Raw genomic sequence first — 26,331 nt, forward strand, 5'->3', positions numbered from 1 at the left:
ACTAGCGATTAATTTTTAGATTCACCCTAATGCATATGCAAGTATGCGCTTAAAACGAATCTACACGCTTACATGCTTTCATTGCAAATCATGACAACGTACGAAAATGACTGCTGTAATGGTGGCATTTCGTTTAACATTTTGGCAACATCATCATCAAAGCCATCAGCTTTGCTACACAAATCGAAATTCGTTGACGCTATGCGGGGATTGAGTGCCAAGCATAAAGTATGAATAACAAAAATTTGAGCAATGGAATGTCTAGCTGACATTGCGGCGGCGAATAGCTCATGTTTCATGCCACTGGCTACATTTACATGCAAAAACACACAAACACATACATTAGATAAGTATTTTTATGGTATATATACAGACGACCAGCTGGTTGCTTGAAATTGCACACACTGTGTAGAAATGAAATCCCAGTCAAATAAAATAATCAATGCTATGAAAATAATATATTACGTGATAAATAAGTCGTAGCACTGACATTAATAACGAATATTTTATTAACGCATGCATACGTGTGGCATGCATACAACACCTTCGCGGCACACACACACACACGCAAACACACCCAGCGGCTGTCATTACGCCACCAACTGCCAATCATATGCCTTTTTCTACTTTTGAATTAATGAAGAAGAGAAAACGAAATCCTTGTTGCTGTTCGCTGGCAAACAGTTTTCCGAACGGAAATGCTTGCAGCAAAATAACCAAATATTATGCATACAAGCATGTATGTGTGTACATATTTATGTGTGAATGAATGTGTGTGGGTGGTTGTCTGCTTCAATGGAAAGTCGCACGCCAAATGGCAAGTGGCATGTGGCAAATACACTTTGACCTTGCAATCATTGGCACACATACACACTCATAATCGTACTCTTACTTGGTTTTTTTTGTTATTTTTTTCCTCTTTTTTTGACTTTTTGACGAACGGTACAACCCATAAATAAACAAAAGGTTGAATATCTTCTGATTTATGGGTATTTCCAGTCGACTTACATGCAAGTCAAAAAGACATGTCACTCACGCACGCACAGCGCACACACACACATGCAGCAAAAATGCAAAAATAATCGAATATATTAAAGCATACGGGCTACTCCTGTATTTATGCATACACATCTATAGGCGTGTGTATGTATGTGTGTTTTCGCATGGAATCAAAGTAAAGCCTCAAAATTAATATCGACTCATCTACGACTCGCACACATCAATGCAATTATTTATTTATTTATTTGTTACTATGCGTATTTGCGCATGTGTGTGATTTAGTGTGCTTATTGAGTCGTTCGACTTCAATAATTTGGGGTAATAAAGATTTGTTGAGTAATTTATCGCCACATCAACGCTTGGCGCCACCCCAGATTCGGCTTTCACCATAGCACTTACAGCGGCCTTTAGTAGGTCAAATAAGCGTCCGAAGTCGAAACAGTTATATGAGGTCACTACACAAACTTGTTACTCGTTTAGGAAATAGTACGTTGCTGCTTAGCTGAATTCATTATTTTATGGGAAGATGATATTTACATAACTACACACTAATTTGTGTCAGCTTGTGCCAACGTCACTGTCTGACTAAATAATGATTTAACCAATATGATCCCCAATGTTCATGGATTCAAGCATCTCTTGCCTTAATGACTGTGCTTCCATTAAACAGCGAAGATTTTTTAAATAAGTGCTCAGAAGAGTGCACAACTCTTGGATATCGATAAAGTGTTGTATTCAAATTTGTATCCTCACGAAAGTTCAGGACTCAACCCCAAATAACATATTTCTGTATTTGATAACTAAAAGTTCATATCGTAGGGTTAATCTGGTAAGCCAATAAACCACGCATAGACCAGTTTGGTCCTTTGCGATACCAGATCGTCGTATAGACAATCCATGGATTTCCCAATGTTTGATCCAATATATGTATCGCACGTGGCGTTAAAAAGATAAGATTTCATGCCAAAAACTTGTCAGAGAGTTAGTGATTGCTCGACTCCCTATTGTTTGAGCACGCCGCAAAGGTGGGCCCCAGCAAAGAGGAACTATGCAATATTTCACAATTTTTTTGCGAAAATTTTGATGTCCCTGAAACACTATGCTCTGTCGACAATATCGTTAGAATAATGGAATCGAGTCCAACTTTCATGCAAACACTATTTCGACCTTGTGCTAACCAAAACACCGCTTGGGAAATGGCTCCAAAGGCTGGATACACGAGTTAACGCTTTCTTAGCTGATAGTAACTATTAATGAAAAGTGGATTAATTACGACAACATCAAACGAAAACGGTCGCAGTTGAATCGCGATGAACCCCGGCGCAGACGTTGACAAAACCAGGTTTAACGAACAGGGAGAATTTCGTATGTGTCTGGTGGGATATACAGAGAATTTTGTACTATGAGTAGATTACCTACCAAAAGCTATGTTACTTTCTTAATCGGCCTTAAATAGTATACAATTTTTGCCTGCAAAAAACATTTTCCGCGCAAAAAGTTCATTATATCGGATCAGTGCTTTCAAACAATCTGCGCGCTGGCCAAACAAATTTAGCGTAAATGTAAAAACATAGGTTGTCTTCGATACGCCAAGCGTTACTCTCCAGCAAATCGATCTATTTTTACGCGTTAAAAAACAATACTGTAACCATATAAAATGGTTAATAGGGACTCTACAAAACTAGATCAATAGGGTCAGCAAACGACGAATCGAAATTATTAAAATTTACTACCGAAATTCTGAGTCAGTGGCCTCAACTTTTAGAGTGCTACGCCCACTTTGTGGTCGTCATAATCGTCCTGTCAGATCAACAATTGAACTTCTCTTGGAAAAATTTTAATCCACAGACACAGTACAAAATGTGCCGTGCCAGTGAGACAAAGAAGTGCCCATAAGGTCGAGAATATTGCTGCCACTAGCGCATCAATTGAGGTAGAGCCAAATCAGTCTTTCACACGTAGTTCTCAAGCGTTGGGCATCTCAGTGACGTCCTTGCGGCGAACTTTATGAAAAGATCTTAGCCTTCATTCTTATACGTACAAAATAAAATTGACGCAAGAACTGAAGCCGCTTGACCACCAGAATCGTCGTATGTTCGTGAATTGGGTTGAGCAACAACTTGAAAATGATCCGGATTTTCATCGAAAAATCATCTTCAGCGATGAGGCTCATTTCTGGCTGAATGGCTTCGTAAATAAGTATCGCTACCGCTCAATGATAACCGCATATTTTTGGCCCGAATTGTATGTCATGGACTTGCACAATGTGTGATTCCACAAGCCACACAGCGAGTGTCACAATCGATTTATTGAAAACCAAGTTTGGTGAACGTGTTATCTCATGAAATGGCCCAGTCAATTGGGTTGGTCGTGCGATTTGACGCCGTTAGGCTATTTCCTGTGGGGCTACGTCAAGTCTATGGTCTATACCAGCAAACCAACGACGATTGAAGAACTTTGTACGAATATCGAACGAATTGCAGCAGCATCTTCCGAATTATGCTTGCAAACCGCCAAAAATTAAGTTCAGCGTTTGGACTTCTGCAAGCGTGCTCGTGCTCTGCAAAGAAATCGACGGCATTGAAGATAGAACTAATACCATCTAAGTGAGGTATTCGCATACTCTCTTGCTTAAATTCAACAAGAGAGCAAAGGAATGACCAACTGAAGACTGCTACATATATATATTTATTCAATAGATATCAATTAAAGAGCAAGAGATGTGTATCCTTTTAGTTCACCCATATTACGACAATTTAATTAATTTATACCAGTTGTGTGTTCGATTCGACAAAACTTTGCCTGTTGTTGGCTTCACAAAAATGTCCGCATTCTTATGAAATCATCTTGCTTTCTTATCTACAGTTCATGGGACATTAAACACATGCCATAGATTCTTTACTATTGAATTGTTTTTAGATTCCTAAATACAACTTCTGAAACCCATTGATCAATTAGAACTGGCATTTTTGGCATAAAAGCTGAATGGAATGACAGCTGACGTCCGGCATAAGTCCATTAACACACTATATTATAGTTATATGGTTCATATGTATATGCTTACATCTCTATTATTATACATATATGCGACATACAAAGATATATTTACATACATATATAGTACCACCGTGTGTACTCGTATCCGCGCCTTTCTGTTTATTTATGCACACGCACTTTACTTCGCATTTAAGTGGAAACCGCAAATCAATGACACCAATAATTTAGATGGCTTCACTTTGCACCAACCTTTCCGTCTAGCCTCCCCAACGACTTTAGTCCGACCGCCTGTTAAACAAGCGGTTGGGGGTATATCTTGCTTTGCTTTGACTTCGTCATTTATTGTCATCAAGTGAGAATTGTTTGTCAATGCTTTTGATGCTCTTTTCATTACATTCTGAGGTTTCTTCGTTTCTATAGGGGTGTGTGTGTATGTATGTCTGGAGAACAAATGAAAGTAATGTGAAAAAAAGTATAAAAAATGTCAATACCATTTATAGATGCCTTCGCTATTTGTCAATGATGATTATTGTGAAATAAAAATGAAAAGGAAAATAAACAGGACAACAAAGCACATAATGATGACAATGAAACAATAGAGTAATTCGTATTTGCCGCTGCCGCGCTGTGTGCGCTGATGGCTCAATTGATTGTTATTTACCAATTTAAAGGCAAATATTTTTCCAATAAACAAACAAATCCGCTGTAATTTTTCAAACAATGTCCACAAAAGTGAGTTATGCTTGTGCCAATTATTTCGAGCTGGAAAAGTATTTGTGTATTAACAGACATTTACATACATACATACGTAGTAGTATATATTAATGCACCGAATTTTCGATTTCGTCCTTGCTGTCTGGCATTATAAAAATTAATGGCGTAAACTGTGACAGGAAATTAAATGCAAAAATAATTTTTTTTAATTAAAGTTCTAAGACAAAGCGAAACTAGCACAAAAGCCAAGACGCGTTCTACTTTTTAAATCAAAGAAAATTTAAAGTTGTTATTTAGAAAATGTGCCAATATTATTTATTCTTTTTTTCACATTTGCTTTGCTGCATCTACTGACTGTGATGACAATAATTAAATGACATAGACGTTTTGCATTTGTTGTGCAAAAGTCTCTTTATTGAAGTGCTTATCATTAATGGGTTACATGGGTTTCCTCGGGTAAAAAACAGCCTCTTTTTCAACAATTTTTTTCTCATATAAAAAATTAAATATTTTATTAGAATTTTTATTGCTACAAACACTAAACAAAGAAATTCTGAAATTTTTAGTAAAACATTTTAAACTCGGCCATTGTGACGCCATTTCCGGTGGCCCCTCGAAAAAAAGATGTGCCCGCGTTGGCAGGGTAACTCCTTACAGGATCAGCTAAAGTGAAAAAATAAATGTTTTAGTTAAAGCCTTAATTTAGGACTTGAACGAAGGGTAAAAACTGAATATTGGATTTTTGGCTGACATTTTTGCAGAAAAATGAAAATTTCGCGATATTGTATTAAGAATTGTATCTCAAAGAGCTGTATAAAATTCCATGAAGATCGGTTGAGCAATTCTCGAGAAATATTGCCAACCGACTTCAAAAACACAGTTTCGAGAAAAACGCATTTGTAGACGGCGCACTTAGCCTCGAGCACACAAGTTCTCAAGACTGTATCTCCGAAACTGTTACTCGGTTCAACTTGAAAATTTAGGATAATATTCTAGATGTGTAGTAGAATTTAATATTACAATAAAAAAATTTATTTTTTTGAAACCCGTAAACCCCTGTAACCCCTTAAAAATTAATTTTTCGAACACTTAGCTGACTTTTACTATTTCCAGAAGCTGATAATTGTTAAAAAATCAAGATCATTCAAGTTAATTTTATACTCTTTGCTGCCTTGTACTTTAATACTTTTGTCTCTTTAACGAAAATTTAAATCTTATAAAATAATGTGTTATATGCACTTTTTGCAGCTATGATAGTAACAGGTACAAGCTCGATATCATAGAATTTTTATGCTTTCCATACTTCAACAAACCAAATATTTCAAAAATCATAAAATGAAACTGCATTTTTTATTATATCATGCTACAATGCAGGTTTACCTTCGGCAGCACTTTGTTATGGGTAAAATGTGGCAACTTCTGACTGAGAGAGAAAATTATTTTCTCTCACAATTGTTCCCTCGACTCTCACAACTGGACTTTCATATAAAAAGTGAAGCATATATGACTTCGGTGGCATATTAGTATTAAGTTCAACACTTTTCTCTCAGATCACTGTGCAAAAAATAAATATCATATCGTAACCAAGTATTACTGACGTGAAATCAGAAGGTAACGGCTTACTGAAACACGTTACAGTTAGGTAATGATCTTGAATCCATGAAATTATTGCTCATTTAGGAATATTTTGAAGATTATGGTGTGGCAAATTGCTATTGTAGGTCATTATATAAGCATGGCCATAAAGATTAACAGCCTTTTTTTCTTATGGTGAAGTCCGCAATCACTGCCCCTTAATACTAGTAATCCTACTTGAAGGTTGCTTCTATGGTACAAGTACATGGATTCGTTTCTTTTTCGTTTAGTTCACAATAATAAATTATACAATTGTGAAATCCAAAATATTTTATCAATAGCAGGGTTACATTTTATGATTAGGGATTTCAGAAAAAAACCATTAAAAATAATGATCATCGAAAATAGCTTTATTTTTTTTTTTTTTTCAAAATATTCTCCATTAAGATCTTACACTTCTGCACTTTAATGAAGAACATGCGTTCTAAACGTATCAACGGTATCAGGTGTCGAAAAAAATTGACCTATATTTTTTACATTCGAGAATAAACAGAAGTCAGTATTATACGTTGTTGACTCATAAATTCGATATTTAGAGCGTTCAAAAATGCAGTTATTTCAGATTGTTTGAAAGACAACTGGCAAACAAATGGTTGTATGTCACTCAGAATTTACTGTTCTACGTAGTTCTAGTGCGATATGTGCAGTTTTCCCTAAAAACGAGACTACCATTTGCTTGGAAGTGCTTCGTACGCGAATAACGTGTTTTGAATTCGAATCATCTAAAAACACCCATACAGTCGACTGCTATTAACTTCTGGGCTCATACGCGTAAATCCACGCTTCAACAACTGGCACGTCTGTCATGTGTCTTGAAGCACCGTGTCAATTTTTTTTTAATATATCTCTCGACCAATCTGTATGAGCCTTTTTTTGAGCGATTTACAAACGTGAACAAAATTTTATTACAAAAAAATGTTCAAGCGAAATTGAAAGTATAGGTCCCTATAATGCTTACAGTTGCCTCAATCTCATGATAGATCACATGACGATCTTCCAATATCAGTATGCGCAAAATCTATAGTTTCCGTTGAAAACAATTGATTTTGGATGATGTTCACGGAATTCAACTTGGAGTGAAAATGTTCATGTTTTAATTTCATTATTGTCCGAGATGAAAATTTTAAGTTACTGTAAACAACAGAAATAGTGCTCTTATGTCAAATCTTTCTATAGCCATAGACTTAGACATAATTTATTTCATAAACTTATGAAGATATCTCAGGAAAATTCTCTTGAAATATTCGCTATAACAACTATCTGGATTTTTTATCTATCAACTAAGGTTTGAAATAGTTACTTGGAATATGGAAAGAAAGTTTGCATATTGTTCAGGACCATAAATTATTGGCATCCCCTATCCTTCGCCAACCACATAAACAGCCCTATTTTAGACAGAAGTATCCTACAATAATGTATGAATATCTTTCAATTTACTATTTCTTTATACTCTTGCAACATGTTGCGACAGATTATAAAAATTGTGAGACGAGTTGAAATCCGGGTGACTCTGTTTGTCCGCCCGTAAAGTTGAAATAGTAGTACATAGAGTTAAAATAGAGATAACTTGATGAAACTTGGTATACGTATGCCTTGGCAAAAAAGTGAGGACGAGTTTGTAGATAGGCGTAATCGGATCACTACCACACCCATAAAACGCTATTAACCGAAAAGACCCATAACTAAGCATGAAAGTAATATATGGAACTCTAATTTGGCGCGGAGTCCACAGTAGCAAGGGCACCTGTAAGCAAAAAAGTTTAGAAAAGTGGGCATGGCCCCACACTCTAATAAGTTTAATGTACATAACTAAATTTTACACCGAGATGGTAGGACCCGCAGTCAAATTGGACAATGAGGAACCTGCTCGATCGATTACACTAACGTTTTGTTCTTTCACTTTGCAGTAAACAAATCAAGAATCGGTTTATATATCGGGATAAAATTTTGCATGAATAGTGTCTTTGAGGAGTGTCACCTTCGAACCAAAACTTTTACCGATCTACATGACTAACGAAACTTATGTACCTGAAGGAATTTTCCGGGCTTTGATTTTTGCAAGTTGCAAGAATATAAAATGTTCGGTTATACTCGAACTTAGCTCGCCCTTCCTTACTTGTTAAATTTTTATAAATTGTCAGAATATCCGCCGGATTTTAGTCGTTGATTATTTCCTCTTGTTTTCAACAGCACGTTGACAAAGTTCACCGGCATCGAGTGTACACAGTAATTAGATCAAAAAGAAACAAGTAAAAGATTTTACAAGATTTTTCACTACAAACTTGGTCCAAGTCGAAGAAATGCAGACTGCGGCCTTGCCGTGAAATTAAGCACGTTTTTGTTATTGTTTTAGTCTTAATTGATATTTTAAACGCCTCGGCGATTTAGCGAAGTTCAGCAGGAGTAAGACAGTACATTTTGTAATTAATATTATTATTATATACGAGTATATATTTGTTTGTTTGTTAATGAGCTGCTAACTTTAGATTTCTAAATTTCGTATGCATTACACATACATGTATACGTATATATGTATATAAATGTGTGTGCTTGTGTGCGGTAGGAGTAAGGCCAAACTTTGAAGAATTTAATTAAGGATGACAATGAGAGCGCACAGAGATTGAGTTGGCAGCCAGCAGCAGCGTCAGTGTCAACCGAACAGTAACAGGAAAATCCACTTGTGTTGGGAAAAGCGATTTCGCGAGCACTTTTGCTACAGTAAGCCACCAACTGTTAAACTCACATACCGAAACCATATACATGTACAGTTATGTTCGCAAAAATAGCAGTGCTAATGAGGAATAAGAAAATATTTCTTTTGTATCTTATGACTCCGTGGGGGAGCAAAAGGCCAGAATGAAGCTTTTCCTTTTATTCCAATCTTGAGCTAGACTCTTTATTTGATTTCAATTTTCTTGGACCTTAAATATTTCCGTTTGTGTGGGTGTATCATAGTTTAAGGTAGAAAATTTGTATGGTTTTATGGCTTTTTAATTGAGATCGAACCAATTTAATTTTATTGTCTTTATTGAAGTCATCCTGTACCCTCTGTGTGTTGATATTCGTAAACTGCAAAGTCCGAGAGCTTGCTAGAGAGCACACCATTACTCCATTACACCGTACTCTCTGGAATTGTCTTAAGAGCCGAGGTGCATGCTGCTTGGATCCCCTCTGTCTTCTCAAAGGAAAAGGAAGATTGCCTCTTTGTCTCAAGATCATATTCATAGATCCATGACGCATATTCATAGATCCATGACCTATGATTACGTTATTAAAAAATTGGGGATCACTTTCACACATGTTCAAATTTTCTTGGCACACTTCCACTCGCCGCAATTTCTGGTCGTCAGTGAGCACTTTTGGAACCATCTTCGCGCACACCTTGCGCTTGCTCAACTGCTCCGTTACAATGTCATGAACCACAGATTTTGATAAATTTAATATCTGGGCAATTAAACGAATACTTAGTCGACGGTCTGAGTTCAAAACTTTGTGCACACGAGTCGGTTTTTGACGAAGTCGCAAGTCTCCCAGCACGCTCTTCATCAGCGACCACTTCCCGGCCCTCCAAAAAGACCTGGTACCACCGAAACACACCACTTCTTGCTAAAGCAACATCTGGGTCAGCCTGCTTGATCATATCAAACGTCTCTGTAGCAGATTTACCTCTTCGAAGACAACTGACCAGCCGCTCGTTCGTTAGCTAGCAACGCCCGAAGTACAGTCGCGTAGGAAGAAAATCAGTCCTATTACTTTCCGGACAAACTCTGCACTGTCCATCCAACATACGCACATAAGGATCATCTAAATCATCTTCTCAACTACAAATAAATATTTCTTTGCTTAGAAGCATATTCCAACTCGCACTGCTATTCATATGAACATAACTGTATATGCAAGCCTGTCACGAGGAACATCTGCTTTTGAATGCTGGTGTGTCGGTTTGCTAATTTAATCCACGAGACACTTTTCGTAATTTTCTAATTAAATAATGACTTTGAAAATTAAATTCTTTTGCTCCCTGCCGCGTCGACTAAATGTTCTAAATGTTCGAAATTGCTTAAAAGTGAAAAGTCATTGAATTAAATTCGGTCAGTCAAACCAAAAGTAATACGCTCACAATTTGCACAACTTGCACTTTAGCTCAAAACTAACTCGCCCCAAACCGACGCCCGAATGTTTGCCGATACCAATGACTACATATGTAAGCATGTGTGTGTGTGTAGTGGTATGGGTTTGCCCCGAAGCTGTTCGAATGAGGTCACTTGAGTTGCTGTGGCTGCGAACTCTTATGAAGTTTGGCAAAAGTGCGGCTGAAAGTTTTTTGCACTCGACACACTCTCACTCACTCGCACTCGCATCCACTCATTCTCACTCATTTTGGCTCCGTCAGTTGCATTGCAAATTTATTTAATTCTCAAGTAAATAATTTCAAGTTCTTCTTACCAAGTTTCTTACGAAAACTCTCGGCAAACACTTGTTAAGTGTGTTGGTTGTTTGGCAAAATTGCTGGTTTCCCGCTGTGCTGCTGCTTTTGGGCAATAGAAATTGCTGGTTGCTGCGGTAGCACTCATAAGTATGCAATTAGAATAAGTTGCTTGCGTGCGTTGAAGTTGTGCAGACATATACATATATTTTTCGACTTCAAATTAATTATCACCGTTGAGTTGGAAATTCTCGAAATTTTATACCTGCAATTTATTTTGTAATTCCAGCAAATAATTGATTTTAGTCGATGAGAGTACTCACTTTTTAATTAGGTTAAATGCAATCAAATAGAATGAGCGAACTATATTATTTATTTATTTTAGACCATTCGATTTGAAACTTATATCAGGCAGTTGGAAAAGTTTGTATCGGTAATATTTTTTGTTTGCACTTGATGCCATTAACTCCCATGGCAATACACTGATTATAACAATTTATTTTAAAACTTCGATAAGATTTTTATCGTCTGATTTGCCTTTCAAAATAAACTTTGACATTTGATGGATTGAAATCTAGGCTTTCAGACTCGATTTTAACTCAATTTTTGCAGAAGTGTGAGGCCTTTACATAAAACTCCATTACAGCAACAGGATGAAGTCGTTGAAACTTTGGAATAACATTTTTTAACATAATTTGCTTGAAGCGCGTTGTCATAAGATGACCAATCGAGGTCTTCATGTGTAGATCATCTCGAATAAGTCTTTACAGTAATCTAAAATTTATTTCCCTTGACATAATGGACATTCAAAGAACATTTTTTGACATTTATTTTTTTGATAATTATCTCGTTTAAATGTTGGCCGGGGCTACGTCTTACGTGGCACATTCGTTGAGTCAAATTTTCGATGACACGCGAATAACACGCGTGATGTTTTGCTCCAAGGCCTGAATCGAAGTGCGATTATCCACATTAGATTTTACGTATCCCCACATGTAAAAGTCTAACGGTGTGATATCATACGATCTTGGTGGCCGGCCAAAAACGTGCAGTTATCTGCTCACCGAAGTGTTGTCTCTATAAATCCAATATGTGGGAAGTGGCGGCCTGTTGTTGAAACCAAATGTCGCTGAGATCAGGAGCTTCAATTTCTTGCATCAAATAGTCAGCTATCAAGCCGTGATAATGGTCGCCATTGACGGTAACTTTTTCACCGGCGTCATTTGTGCAGAAATATTTATCGATGATTCCACCGACCCACAAATCACACCAAACTGTTCTTTTTTCTGAATGGCAGCACTTTGTCTCAAATGCGGAAAATTTTTCTGAACAAAATTTGACTCGAAAACGTCGGATCTTCTTGGAGCTATTGAAAAGCTGTATTTAGTAAGCGTTAAATTTAAGATCTCGACGTGAAATGCGCCAAATCGTTAAATAGTCGGTCTGATGCTATATTTTCTTCACTGCGTGTTGAACGTGGTCCATTCGGTCGAATATTATCCAATAATAAATGCCGGGCCTCAAGATTGGTGATGGTACGCTCAGTCGACCGTTTATGTTGAGCATAAGTTGAGACAATTGAGTCCTTTATAGAATGTGAATTTTCGTAATAAACTTTAAAGATCTGTAAATATTGTTCAGGCGTAAGTCTTTCCATGATGGAATGCCAAACATTACTGACTCACGCGTGATCTGTCAAAAAAGGCTATTGAAAAAGTACCTCAACTCTAAGCACTCGTTATCAAGCTTTTTTTTTTAGAAATTCACTTGGGGTTTTCGCACTTTTGTAAAGAAATCAGCGCAATCATAGATTTTCAAAGCTATATGAAGAAGAGAAGCTTAGTTGAATTTTAAATTTTATCAATGACAATAAAAAATCCACAAAATTTTTATTTCTGGAAATGAAATATGGTACTTTTCACCCCAGAACACAGTTTAAATTAAACAGGGCTTTCAACTTTCCAGAAATTTCGGAAAGCTTTTGACTTCAACAAAATTCAGAACTTAACGGCCTCAAACCTATTCACATTCCACCCATTTTAATCAACTAAGCGAGCGCCAACAATTAATATTAATGAAGGCTTCACTAAACTATCACGTGCCATTTCTATTTTCACGAACAAAAAAAAGCGAAATTGCCACATTAATGTATGGATGCCAGTTAAATAAAGCAACCAGCAAATGAAGCACTTTAATGAATATTTCTTTCTTTAGCCAATCGAATTTAAGCCCATTGCCAGACTTTTGCTGACCTCAGCACGCAAGTGACTGACCTAAAATGCCATGGGCTTTCGGTTCTCACCCCAAATGTCCAGCGTCCCAACTGATCAACAAACCACCGAACACCCAATTGACCGAACGAACAGGCATGCGACTGCCAACTAGCACACAGTGCGCCCTTGAGGCGTGTGAATTCTGTAGCAGCTACTCCATACACCATATGTACATATATACAACCAGAGCAACGCTTATCCATAGTTGCTCTAAATCTCAATTTCAATCTCGAATGTATTAACACCACATTCAATATTTGCAATTCGACAATAAATAGAACAACACGCAATAGCTAATATACCCGCTACTACAGAGAGCAGCAAGCGTTTTTCTTCCAATATACGAATATATATATGAAATAGTCGCTTTACACTAGTCACTGGCGCCAAATACTTACTTATGTTTACTTGTAAAAACATACATATACATATATATTCATATATGTACATATGTCGCAGTTTTGTATGCTTGAGTGTCGTGTGGCAGCAATTTCGTTCGAACTTAACTCAAAGGCGTTGCTTTGTAGAAAGTTTGAGTCAAAACATTTTACAATTTGGTACTATTAAATAAATTGAAAGCAATTTAAAAACATATATTCAGATGTCAATACTTTTTGGTAATCAAATATACATTAAATTTTTTGGAAATTAGAGTTCTCTCAACTGCCAATCATTTCACTCTGCTGCACAAATGTTGTAAAAGTAACGAATGTAGTGATTGAACGCCTATATAATTGCATATGAACTGATTATACAAATATGCACATATTAAGCACTAAATTATAAGGTAATAAATATGCATCTAAATTTAGTAGTTCTTTGACAGTTCAGTAAGAAGTTACTCATACGACCCGCCCAACCTATAGTGTGAAATATCAAAGAGTGCAATGGCGCGAAATTTCATTTTAGCAAGGCTTTAAATAACTATCTATATTTTCACAATTAAATTTATAGATCTCTGTATCTTTTCGGTGTGGTTCTCTCATGAAGTGGAAAATTAACTAATATAAGTAATGACATTGAAAAAGGTTTCTTGTTTCTCTTTTTCATTTAAGAAGTGACTGCATTAATTTCAAGCAAATATCTCAGTAAGAACTCATTCTACTGAATAATAAGAAAATATGGCATGTCAAAATGTGTAACTATTTTAAAAACTACATACATTGTGACAAAAAAGTACCCGGAAATTGTGGATAAAACGCAAAATATTTAATTATCCAGATGTAATACGCTCATTCAAATGATTTTCCCAGTCCTCGAAACACTTTTCATGAGCATTTTTCGGTATGGCCTTCAGCTCCTTCAGAAGTAAAGGAGAAGTGCAATTCCAGTTTGGGAAACAAGAAAAAATCACACGGAGTCAAATCTGGTGAATACGGTGGTTGATTGATGTTATTCATTGTGTTTTTGGCTTTAAATTTGTTCGCAATCATGGCTCAAGACGATGGTGCTTTATCATCGTGTAAAATTCATGAATTGTTCTTCCACATTTCTGGCGACGGATGTTCTCACACAAACACTTCAATACGGCCAAATGGTACTTCATATTGACCGCCTATACCTTCAGAACAAATTATTTACGCATCAAACCACGAATATCGAAATCATAATGAGAATAACCTTTATTTTTGAGCGGCTTTGGCGTGGTTTTCTTGATTTTGGCCCATTTTTTTCCCTTCATTCCGACGACTGTAGTCTTGTTTGCATGTCAAACTCATAAACCCATGAATGTAGGATCGGAATTTCCGTGATCAAGCAAGTCCAAAGAGACCTGTTTATGGTAGGTACTCTTTAAAAAAAAATTCAGCTTTATCGGGACGAGTCGAGCAAGCACGCGTTTCTTACCCAAAATATCCACCAAAATCATTCGAACAGACCCGACAGAGATGTGGAGAGCTCTTGCCATCTCCCTAACAATTCCCTGATGATTTTCGAGCACCTTTTTTAATATTTTCATCAGTTGAAGAGGTCGAAGGTCGTCCAGAACGATGCATGTTTTCAACAATCTCTCGACCGTCTTTGAAGGCTTTTTAGACAAATTTTTTGTTCGATATTTTTGTCCATTGGTAAAAATCGCAACGCACTACTGAGGTATACCGACTTAAGCAGCTGCTGTAAGCAAACTGGTTGACAGATCGCGCCCATATTTGGCACAGTAATTAAGAAAAGTCCTACCAACTCATTATAGTTGTCAAAATGTATCACGATTTTAAGAATGCCAGATATTTTACTATATATTCCATGCTCTCAGCTTACTTTGTTTTTGCACTTTTTATCATTGTTGTTATCCGTTTACTCTGCGACTTCCGAACAACAAATTCAATGTTGTTGTCATATAAAAACTTTTGAAAGGATGACGCATCGGCAAAGACCTAAATTTCCAAATATTGATGAGTCTACTAATACCAAGAGCTTGTAACTTGGATTTGAGTTATTTCCTTTACTCCCCGAACCTTTGATTAAAAATATTTATATAGAAACATGTTCCTTCAAACAGGCCAGTATGTGATTTTAAAATAAATTCCGCTAAACTTGACCTTCTCTGCGACTAAAGTTACACTTATTTCATTGTTTTTAAGCTCTGATTCCATTACTGAGGACAGAGCAAGTGCCACTATATAAAGGGTAAATTTGTGTCACTTTTGTAAATATATCTGCCAAGATTTTTTGTAATTATAACAACAATTATGACTTTTAATATTACCATATGATGTTATTGTTCTATATCTGAACTCGTTAAAAAAAGCGAAACTAATTACCTTTCTTCTCTTTTCAGGTATGTGAAATTTAATGTACTACTCTAACTTTAAACACAAAACTGTAAGTGAAAATTTATATAATAAGATAATAGATAGAATAAGTAGGCATTTTTACGAACCTTTATGAAGATTAGCATAATTTATAGCATAAGAATCGGTTTAAAGAAAATCACATTTTTTTGACAACATCGTTTTTTTTTTTTTGTTTTGAGGCAGCTGCCATTTTAAACGATACAGTAATTAAAACAACCTTCAACTTTTTGATACCATTTTTGTAGTACAAATTCTCTTTCGCTTTAAAGTAAGCCTCAGTCGCGATTTCTATTTCATTGTCACTGAATAACTTTCCAGCGATCATTCTCGTGATAACTGAGAACAATACTGCCTCTCTCTCTCTACTCCAGAATTTAAGAAACGATAAATACTTAGATATTTCTAAACCAAATTAATGCCATTGTGCTATAATTTCCATTGATTTTCATATGAAGAAAATATTTTCTTTCCTCAAATGGGAATGATTTAATATTTCCAATGCTGCTATATAATAGTCGCAGCTCTATACATTCATTCGATACTTTTGGCATAACTAAATTTTCAAGACCAATAAGCCTAAACGATATCTTGATATGAATTAAATATTTATCTCTCCTCTTTTGAACGGAACGGCTCAAAACCTCTTTTTGCTATCACTAGTACTTTGTTTTGTGAAAAAAGTAAAGAAGTTTCAAAACTCTTTATTTCACGAATCAATTGTTCACCAGCTCCGGAAATATATATACACGTCTTTTGAAGGTTAGGTCTATCTTAAAAGCATATGGTTTAATTTATCTCATAGAAACGTTTTGAACTTTTCATCTTAAACTTTCAGTTATAATTAATTTTTTCACAAACGATGTTGCTGACTTTATTACTGATCATATTGGTATACTATATATGGAAATATATTTAAAATTAATTGAAGACCAACCTTCTCAATGATAACAACAGGATTAAATTCCTTTGACCATCGCTGAACGCCGCCTCAAACAGGTTCTGTTGCTCCACCGACATGTTCCCTCCGGGTCTGACACTGTCGATTATGGGGTAGTTGAAGTTAGGAGTCGCCTTTGCGTAAGACTCCCAATTCCCCTCTGTCTCATTAGTAATGATTTTATTTTTATTCTTCAATCAAGCTTGATAGTCTTTGCTGTTCCGCTCAGTCAGTTCCTTGAAAGAGGGGTGATGCTGCGCTCTGTTGTTGTTGTTGTAGCAACGCCTTCTTGTCACATGGTAGTAACCTAGAGTGGTAGAAGTAGTTTATCTGGCTCCAGAGGTTTCTTATTTTCGGGGAAGACTACACTGCACTTAGAGCTGGATTCCGCAGCCAGTATTCGTTGTTTGCGTGCTGCGCTTCTAGCGACCTCGAAGCGTTTGCCAGTCTCTCGGACAGGATTGCCATTTCCAACAAAAGTGGTGCTTGATGCACTTTTTCGTTTATTTGAGAGCCTCCAGAATCCGTGGTCCTGTCGCAGCCAAAGCTGTGGGTGGACTACCACTTGCGTGGTTACCCCCTGAAGTATGAATCCTTTGATATCTTCTTCGCTCATATTGGCTCTGTGCATGTTTTCCTCATGCTGAAAGTGGATGTATTTTTCAAAGGGAAGAAGCGAACAATCTTCCTCATACTTACCGCGGCTAGTATATAACCAAATATTTACAAGAAAGAAACCGCTCCGCACGTGTGTGCAGATTATAAAAGGTTTCCTACTTCTGAGAACTCAACTTCTTTGATCGTCATTCAGGTCGTAAACCTTTCAATTCAGACTGAAAAGAGGAGTTTAAGGCATCTGTTAGTGAGAAATGTTGTTGTGGGGGAATAACTAAAATGACACAGCATTTATGCGAGCTATTTGAAACACTACACGCTTGTACCAACACAACAAATTGATCGAATTCTTCCTGAGCAAAGCAAATATGCAACTTTCGGAGCGCAGTGTACCCAGCTTCTCTTCAGCAAAGTGCTGACGCGAGTTTTTAATAAGATTTACTAGAAAAACATTTTCTAAAGTATGCGCCACAGGCGAGAAGCGGCACTAACGAAGCATAGTCCACGTAGTAGTAGAAGAGTTTATGTAAAAGAGAAGCGAGATGCTGCTATACACGTACATACCATCCTTATTATCTCATCTAACATCAACGCAAAGCAATATTATGCGCTGTTAACGACAACCTCAAGCATAACCAGCCAAACTTTTCCGAACTCAAATACCACAACTTAAAAAGCAGGCAGTGGCAGCACTGGCAGCAGCCACCAGTCCACCAAACGGCTGGCCGCACAGGCAGCCCACAGCGTTGGCAACCGGTATTGAGGTCATCCGTTCACAAATTGAGGGCGAGCGAAAGTGAATGAAGAATAAGGAGCAAAGTAAATGCGTGTAAATGCCGATGATAGAGCAAAAAAAAAAAAACGGAAGTGTGGAAGGAGTTTGGAAATAGTGAAGTGGAGTATTGGTAATATTATTATCAAAGTTTTCAGTTTGCTGCTTTCAGCTACGCGCCACTACCGTCCCAACTAACGGCAATTCGCTGTCAACTCATGCACAAGTGCCATCTTCTTCTTCTACTACCACTTCCACTACTGTTTGTATATCTTCTTGATTGGCTCAAAGTGTGTGCTGATCGAATCAGTAGATATTTGTGGCAGTGTGTGTGTGTGTGTGACAAGGCACTTTGAGCTTCGTCTGTAAATTCCATTTATTTCTTGAAAATTTGGCCCACTAAAAATTAGTATTTGAACACAAATATACACACGCAAATTTCAGTTTATAAGTGGGTATCGAATGTGCGAAAAATTGCTCCTGATTGAAGCGCCAACCTGGAGCTGAGTGCCAACAAAGCGCTCTGGCGTTGACGCTTTCTGCGCTTGATGCTTCGTGTATTTGTAAGTGTGTGTGTGTGTGTGCGTCATGTGCACTCTGCCGTGCTGTCAGCATAACGACTTGTTAATGAGAGCGAAAAAAAGCTGTCTGCAGACATTTTATGTGGCGCGAAAGCTAAAAAGCACTTGCGCGCAACCAACTCGAAACCAAGGCCATAACTCACTTACCCACACCTCACCGCTTCGCACCCGTTGCACAAGTCAACAAGTGCAAAATTTGTAGCGTCTCACTCAACCTGAAAATGCCCGATAATTTTGGCCAACTAAGGCGCCAAAGCACTAAGCGACTAAGACAACCGCAACGAAAGCATTTTGGGGTCCATCAACGGGAACATGCCGTCAGTGCAGAGCCTACGCTCAAAGCTGGCAAGTAGATATGTATGTAATATTTTATGGTTGAATGGCGCATTTCATGTTGTGATTACTAAAATATTTATTGAAAATTGTGTAAAAACGAACTGCGCAAAAGGGCGAAGTCTAAAATATGAAATTTACTCATAAAATTGCACCCAAAGTGTGGTTGTGGCTACCTTTTTTGCGCTTGTTTGGTGGCATTTTTACTTGCACATTTATTTGCATTTTCACTTTTCGCAGGAATTCTTACGTCCATCTGACGCTGGTCAACTCCTACGCTTGTGACTAAGCTGTTTTTTTTTTTTGTGGCCATTGGCTTGCTAATATTGCTAATGGTTTCTCAAAATAGGCGACGCGGACTATTACGTCACAGGTCATTGTACGAAAGCAAGTACCATTAAGTGTGGCAATTGCAAAAGGATATTTAGAGCTCAATTTAAGTACAATAAAGTTTTTCGATAAGACGAAATTATGTATAAGCGACAAGCATCCGAAATTATTTAAATTACTATCATTAAAATTGCGATACTTATAAAAATACATACTGAAGGGTTTGTCCGGAAAGTAATAGGACTGAGTGGATTTAAAAAAATTATTGAACCAATCGTTACAATTCTTTAAAAACTTTAAAATTTGGCTCCTTCTGCGTCGATATAGCGCTGCCAGCGCGATTTTCAAGCATTGAAGGCGTCACGGAAGGCATTCTGCGGAATAGTCTTGAGAGGTGATTAGATCCCCTCTGTCGTCTCAAAATGCTTGCCACATCTGGGCTATAAGGCGGCTTCGGATCCGTTGGGATGCGTCCTTGGTTAGATAGCTGTTCACAAAAAAGGCGGTGTAAGCCGGGGCGTTGTCGTGATGCAACTTCCAATCGGCTGCGATGTCTTGTCGGACCCGATTGACCCTTCGTTTCAGTCTTTTGAGGACTTCCACGTTAAACTTGGCGTTGACGGTTTGTCTAGGAGGAACAGGTTCATAGGGGACGATGCCTTTGGTTTCAAAAAATACAATGAGCATCGTTTCCACTTTGGATTTGCTCTCCAAAAAGACATGGTGATCATATCAAACATCTGTCGCAGATTTACCGAGTTTTACACAGAATTTAATCGTGTACCTCTGCTCTAACGAACGCTGCATTTTCGGCTTGCACCACTCACAGAAACGCTCTCCAGGTGCTCGGAGACAACTGACCAGCCACTCGTTTGTTAGCTAGGAACGCCCTCTACCGAATCCAGTCGGTGCGCGTATGCTCCGAAGTACAGTCGCAGCAGAAGAAAATCAGTCATTTATTTTCCAAACAAAAACCCTGTATTAATGAGAGATTTATGCGGAAATTCAATTCGATGGCCTAAAAATATTTTTCTGAAACCAGATTTGTTTGTGTTTTTTGTTGCCATTTTAATGTAATTTTAATGGCTTTAAACTGAAATAATCAATTTTCACTACAACCTTATTAAGTATAAGTTATTAAGTTTATAAAAAAAATATGTTTTAATTGTTTATATCATTGATGTTTTTACCTATTCACAAGAGCTGTGTAATGTCTTACATGAAAAAACTCATTAATTTCAATGGGACATTTTTCCAAGAGAACAGAAGAAAGTAATTGAAATGAGTAGAGAAATGGAGATCGAAGAAAAAATAGGGAACTTTCTCATAAATATCAGTATCGAAAATCTGCAGGAAACGCATGTTCATATTTAATTTTTGGGGGCACATCTACTGTGAAAATTTTAAACTTTTTCTCCATAGGTTATTCAGTTGAAAATGATATACTAAAATTTTTAATTGGTTTTTCAAGTAGTTTCTAAGTTATCGCCCCTAGCTAGCTTAGTTCAAACAGCTCTATATGTTTATCTTTAAACACGATTTTCTCAAAACTACGCAACTAAAAATTTTTTCCAGTGTTTCTGTCGTCCATTTTATTATTTACCTTTTTTCTTCAAATATTGACAACCTTCTTTCTACCTTGTTTTGCATTATTTTTGAATAAAAATGTTTAATTTAATTAAACTAATTTATTGGCTTAAATAAGTAGAAAAGAGTTATTGCTTCAAAAGTATTCCCACTCTTTTCCAATGCCAGCGAAATCAAATTGCAGCAAGTTTGTGCCAGATTTGTAGTTGATTGCAATTAATTTCAAATTTTCGTTTTCATTTGTGTTGGTTCGCACACAAACTTGCACCTAGCCGACGCGATGATTACATACTCTCATTCACATGCTTTCCACCGAGAGAAGATACATACATACATACATACATACTTATGTAGTTGAACAAATTATAATAGGAAAGAGTGTGTTTCGTTGTGGAAACTTTCCTCTACCGTACTTATCTAATTGTTTGTCAAAGATAAATGAATGCACGTTCACTGGAATTGTGGATAGTGTTTGAAAAGGCTCTCCAAGGATAATGCCGAAATGTATGCAATAAATGTTTCTGTTGAGTAAATAGATCGAACATTTTAAGCCAAGAACGTAAAAATTAGGAACGTACGGTATTTTGCATTTAATATTTTTAGCATTTTGTAGCATACTTTTGTGCTGGTTAGTCTAGAAATCTACCAGCTTTCCAATGATTTATTATGAACTTCACTCGCTATATCCGCAACTGTTACTTTATTTCCTCAGTCTCGTTTGCGCATCAGCAGTGTTAAGTTCTATTTGTTTGAGCGTGTTGCAATTTGCTTGATTCAGTGTTAAAATAATTTTTTGATTGTGATTTTAATTATTGAATTGTGCTTTTACACTATTTATAACTAGTTTATACGCATACTTATTGAAAATAAGAAGGTATGTTAAGTATTTCAATTATCTCCTAACATATTTTAATTATGCATACAAAATTGCAATGCAGCTTCACAAGATGGCCGACATTTGACGAGTCGTAGCACTAAATGCATCAAAAATTGTGAAAACTGAAAAAATGTTGCTAACGAAAAAGTAACGAGTAGCTCAAAGTAAGAAGCCATTTTGGAGAAGAAATGTGGGAGTAAATTTGAGTAAATGATATTTCAGTTAATAGGAAAAATAGGGTGAGTCAAGTTTTGTTTTTTATTTTTCTTATTTTTTATTTTTCATTTTCTTTTGTATTATTGTGCTTTATTTTTATTGAATTTCGCTTTTTTATTATTTTATATTTATTTTATACTATTGTTTTTGACAGTTCAAAAAATTTTAATAAATTAATTTTATTTAACATAAATATTTATCGTAAGCTAATAAAATGTACGTTCTGTTGCGATATTTTCCTGAAATTTTTAAATTTCATTCAGTCAGATTTACTATTGAGCAATTTACAACCTGTCGTAAAGCATCGTAAAATCGTAAAATTATAAAAAAACAAGTGTAAAAATTTATAATTTTACGATTTTACGATGCTTTACGACAGGTTGTGAATTGAACATATGTATGTTTCAATTTGGTTAAATGTTCGATTCACTATTAAAGTTAAAAATTTAGATATTTTCTTAAAAAAATGAATTTTTTCATAGAGCTTACGGGAACACTTTGACTGTTTATCAGTTTAATTTTAAAGACAAATAAATTGATAGAATGTCAATTAGTCTCTCTACTTTGTCATTTTAAAGGGCACACAAACATATGTATGTATGTATGATAGTCTAACAGCCTAAAAAGTTGATTTTTAAGAATTAAACAAAAACTTTACTGTATCAATTGTTTAAATTTAAATGTATTCATATTTATACATGTTTTGGGACTACACAGCTTTCGTGTTGTCGAGAACTACATATGTACTAGAGCGCTAAGAAATTGCCGTCCGGTGCTGCAGAGACTGAAACCTAAAACTAACTCTCACGGGAAGGAATTGTGCATAAAATGACCTAAGAGTGAAAAGGTATAAAAATTTACAAAATGGTGACGTTTTTAAAAAATCAAGTTGAATTGGACGTGGATGGGGAACTGTACACAGAACATGCAGCAATTAATTTAATAGTGATCGAATCACTTTGCACATAGTAATCGCTAAAGTAAATTTAAAAATATAATTTGGAGAGAGAATGCGTTTAAAGACAAATCAATTAATTTAGTTGAACTAAGGAGGCTGTAACTATCGAAATATCGAAAAAATCATTTTTTTTTTATTTGAAACTAGGTGTGGTTCTTACATCTTCTCAAAGTTGTATGAAATTCTACTATTATAACCAGAATCCGCCAGGGCGGTCTGCAAACAATAATTAGTTAATTAGTTACTTTATTTTTTCAACAAACAATAGTTCTATTTTACGACATATTGTGTTTTATTCTGATAAAAGCTCAATGCCAACTTTTAAGCCAAAGTTATCTTTCATTTGCCTTGCGGTAATATTTACATAGAATAAAAATAATTTTTAACTCTTCATCACTTAATGTCCTTGCATAAGATTCAGATTTCTGTGTTTTTGAGTAAATAAAACTTTGGTTGAGTGTTTTTCATACGAAACATTGAAATCTAAATCAACAATTCACAGTGTTTTTCAAATATGTGTAATATTCATATTTAATTTAAGCCTTGTAGTAACACAATAATATTTATTTCAAAACACAAACGTATTATAAAATTGTGTCTATTGAATATTCTATTTTATTTGTGAGTTTTGAATTATTTCATTTTTACACCAACAAAAACGCAGTTTGTTACTTATTTATTTATTTATTTATTTATTTATTTATTTATTTTATTTATTTTATTTTATTTATTTATTTATTTTATTTTATTTTATTTTATTTTATTTTATTTTATTTTATTTTATTTTATTTTATTTTATTTTATTTTATTTTATTTTATTTTATTTTATTTTTTTTTATTTTATTTTATTTTATATACAATATTTATCTCCTACATTTTAGTTTAAATTTTATAAATTCAAATAGCAAAAAAAAAGCTTCCTTTAAAACAAATATGAAACAAAAAATTTATTTAGGGGACACCCGGGTTTGAACCGGGGACCTCTCGATCTGCAGTCGAATGCTCTACCACTGAGCTATATCCCCACATACCAAAAATGCGCTAAATGCACAAAACACTACGCTTGCTAGCAAACGTTCTATCAATAAGCACTCACAATTCTTTGTTCACACATGTGGGTGTGTGTGTAGATATGTGTTTATTTGTTATTTGTTCTACAAGCTGGGTGCATAGTACCAATTAATTTTTAGTTTGTACAAACAAAATCACTGATAAATTGGAAATTTTAGTTGACATTATCAGAATTAAAATTATCATCAGCGCATATGTTGTACTTATGTATGTAAAAATATATGTATGGATGAAGCTTTTTTGTAATTATTTTGCATACATACGTACATACTTAACGGCAATTTTTAAAGCGTTCCGCTGTTTTTTTTTTGGTCATATAACTTTATCTTTGAATTTTAAGGAAGGAGACGAAAACTTAAAATATTTAATTTTGTACATAAACATATGGACATACATACATACATGTATGGACATACATTTGTATGTTCGTATGTTTCAATTGATTAATATTAGATGACGTAATGTGGCAGACGTATTTTAACATTTTAGACATATTGCGTTGATTAGATATAGTGCATACATATGTACATATGTACATAGTATGTATAAACTCACATCATAAGTTCATGTTAGCGTTTGCATTCATATTAGGGTGCTTCAAAAATAATTTTATTATACTCTGAACAGGGTATATTGAGTATGCCACAAAGTTTGTAACTCCCCGAAGGAAAATTCGGAGACCTTATAAAATATTTATATGTATGTACATATATGTTCATACATTGTGACAAAAAAGTTCGGGAAAAATGTAAATAAAACGCAAAATATTTAATTATTCATCAATATTTATTTTGTCGCCTTCAAAGTAATCCCCACCAGATGTAATACACTTAAGCCAACCATTTTCCAGTCCTCGGAAACACTTTTCATAAGCACTTTCTATGGTGGTATACAGCTCCTTCAGCGAATTTTTTTTTTTTTATCTTTGCGAACGACTGAAAACGGGTTCCATTTCGATGATTGTTGACTTGTTTGCATGTCAAACTCATAAACCCATGTCTTATAGTTATAATGCTCTCCATAAATGTGGAATCGGAATTCGCGCTATCAAGCATGTCCAAAGATACCGGTTTACGGGACTCATTTTGGAAAAATTCAGTTTTATCGGGACGATTCGAGCAAGAAGTTTCATACCCAAAATATCCACATAAATCATTATAACGGACTAGCGAGAGATGCCGAGCTCTCTTGCCATCTCTCTAACACTTGCCTGCGATTATCATGCTCCATATTCTTCACTTTTTTTGTTAGTATTTCCATCAGTTGAAGAAGTCGATGGTCGTCCAGAACGAGGCATGTAGTCAACGATCTCTCGACCGTCTTTGAAGGCTATGTCCCACTCGTAGGGCTTGTGTTTTTAATAAAACTGAATCACCATTAGCCTTTTCCAACATTCGCAATAATTCCGCACAGAAAATTTGGTTAGAAATACAAAATTTGAGACAAATTCTTTATTCAATATTTTAATTCATTGCAATAATCGCAACGCACTACTGAGGTGTACCGACTTGAGCAGCTGCTATAAACAAACTGGTTAACAGATCGCGCTCATATTTGTCACAGCAATTAAGAAGAGTCCTGCCAACATAGCAAAATACATTTTTTTGAGATATCATTTACCCGGGGAATATAATTTACAATTTCAGGGTACTCTTTTGTCGCAATTTATAGTTGAAAAGTAGTCCTTAGTCGGAAAATTTGAAGCTGGTCCAACAAATAGTTTCGGGGATACGATTTTCAGGATTTTTGACTAAGAGGTTTCGAAAATTCTTAAACTCGTTTTAACGCCGTTTTTATACAGTCGGAAACTCCGAAAGGGTTAGACTGATCGATTTGATATGTTTGAAATTTTCACACGAAGTTTTTAGATATTATTTTAGATTAGTGATTTTTTTTTTTTTTTTTTTTTTTTTTTTTACGAGATATACGACGACATCGACATAGTTCAGCGAATTAGCAGACAGGTCATGTTGTCCGGATGGACGAAAACACTCCATCTCTGAAAGTATTCGACGCAGTACCCGCCGGGGGAAGCAGAGGAAGACTTCCACTCCGTTGGAAGGACCAAGTGGAGAAGGACCTGGCTTCGCTTCGCTTGGAATATCCAATTGGCGCCACGTAGCGAAAAGAAGAAACGACTGGCGCGCTGTTGTTAACTCGGCTATAATCGCGTAAGCGGTGTCTACGCCAATTAAGAAGAAGAAGATAGTATTTTAAA

At 35.8% G+C, this 26,331-nt stretch overlaps 1 protein-coding gene and 1 non-coding gene across 5 annotated transcripts in view; one reads left to right on the forward strand and one right to left on the reverse strand.

The window, feature by feature from the left end:
• Positions 1-26,331, forward strand: part of LOC126758870 (glutamate receptor ionotropic, NMDA 2B) — a 198,293-nt gene that overhangs the window by 87,309 nt on the left and 84,653 nt on the right. The window contains exons 1-2 of one of the 4 annotated variants that reach the window (XM_050473288.1): positions 21,731-21,865; positions 21,930-22,107. The exons of the other annotated variants lie outside the window; for them this stretch is intronic. The gene's annotated coding sequence lies outside the window, so the exon portion shown is untranslated. Of the gene's footprint in view, positions 1-21,730; positions 21,866-21,929; positions 22,108-26,331 lie in introns of those variants that run through there. 4 annotated transcript variants of the gene reach the window in all.
• On the reverse strand, positions 23,996-24,067 carry Trnac-gca (transfer RNA cysteine (anticodon GCA)). The gene has a single exon. It is a non-coding gene; the product is annotated as a tRNA-Cys (tRNA).

Source organism: Bactrocera neohumeralis, chromosome 5 (genome assembly GCF_024586455.1).
Source record: "Bactrocera neohumeralis isolate Rockhampton chromosome 5, APGP_CSIRO_Bneo_wtdbg2-racon-allhic-juicebox.fasta_v2, whole genome shotgun sequence".
Taxonomy (NCBI): Eukaryota; Metazoa; Arthropoda; class Insecta; order Diptera; family Tephritidae; genus Bactrocera; species Bactrocera neohumeralis.